The sequence below is a fragment of the Lipotes vexillifer genome, unplaced genomic scaffold (genome assembly GCF_000442215.2).
Source record: "Lipotes vexillifer unplaced genomic scaffold, Lipotes_vexillifer_v1.1 scaffold920, whole genome shotgun sequence".
In the NCBI taxonomy this organism is placed as follows: domain Eukaryota; kingdom Metazoa; phylum Chordata; class Mammalia; order Artiodactyla; family Lipotidae; genus Lipotes; species Lipotes vexillifer.
Window position 1 is genome coordinate 1117442 of NW_006783413.1, and position 1092 is coordinate 1118533.

Sequence of the window (1092 nt, forward strand, 5' to 3'; positions counted from 1 at the left end):
ACTCTTTCCTCTCAGAGCAGGAACTGTACTGAGGGGAGTCCAGGCTTTATCTTGAGAAGAGTATCTGCCTCAGATGAGATCCCTGCACAGTCTCCAGGCAAGCGGAGGCTGCTCTGGGGCAGCACCAGGGAGGGGACTCAGGGGCTGATTCTGAGGGTCTGGAGGGTTCAGAGGAATCTGAGGGCTCTAGATTCTCAGGAGCATCCACCCAGATACCCTGATCCCAGGATGCAGGGTCCCACTTTCCCTGTCAAGGCCCCAACTTTAGCATTGGAAACCTGGCAAGGCTGCACAGTCTCCTTTGTAGCTCTGCCATTTTTACAGTCAAGTCCTAGCCCTGCCTTGTAGCACAATCTGCCTTGTGGGTGCAGGAGATGAGAATCTCTTTAAAAATTGCCATGGATGCCTTCTGGCTTTCATAGCATGCTCTGTGTTTGCACTTAGCTTACCTAAGCCTATTTTTCTTTCTTTAAGTCTTTTTTTTTTTTTTTAGTTTAAAACATTTTTATTATTATTTTTTTTCTTTATTGGAGTATAATTACTTTACAATGGTGTGTTAGTTTCTGCTTTATAACAAAGTGAATCAGTTATACATATACGTATGTTCCCATATCTCTTGCGGCTCCCTCCCTCCCACCCTCCCTATCCCACCCCTCCAGGCGGTCACAAAGCACCGAGCTGATCTCCCTGTGCTATGCAGCTGCTTCCCACTAGCTATCTATGTTACGTTTGGTAGTGTATATATGTCCATGCCTTTCTCTAGCTTTGTCTTATAAGGTAGTTAACAAAAGAGGGTCAATTTTACCACCCTTAAAAATACCTCATATTATCAAAGTACTAGAGCTACTGAATAACTCATGCATCCCCTTCAACCTGTAAAACATTTCAGCGCCCTGCAGGTGAATGTCTGAATGAGTGTGATGCTACAGGCCAGGGGTTATCGCCACTTCACTTACCAACAGAAATGGGGTCCTTGTTGCTGTCTGAGTGGTGAGGGCATGTTTTCTAGAGCTACTCCTGGTAGCAGTTGTCTTGGTTGTGTTCCCCCCAAAGCAGAGCCTGAGGCAAGGACTTGGGAGCAGGCAGTTTATT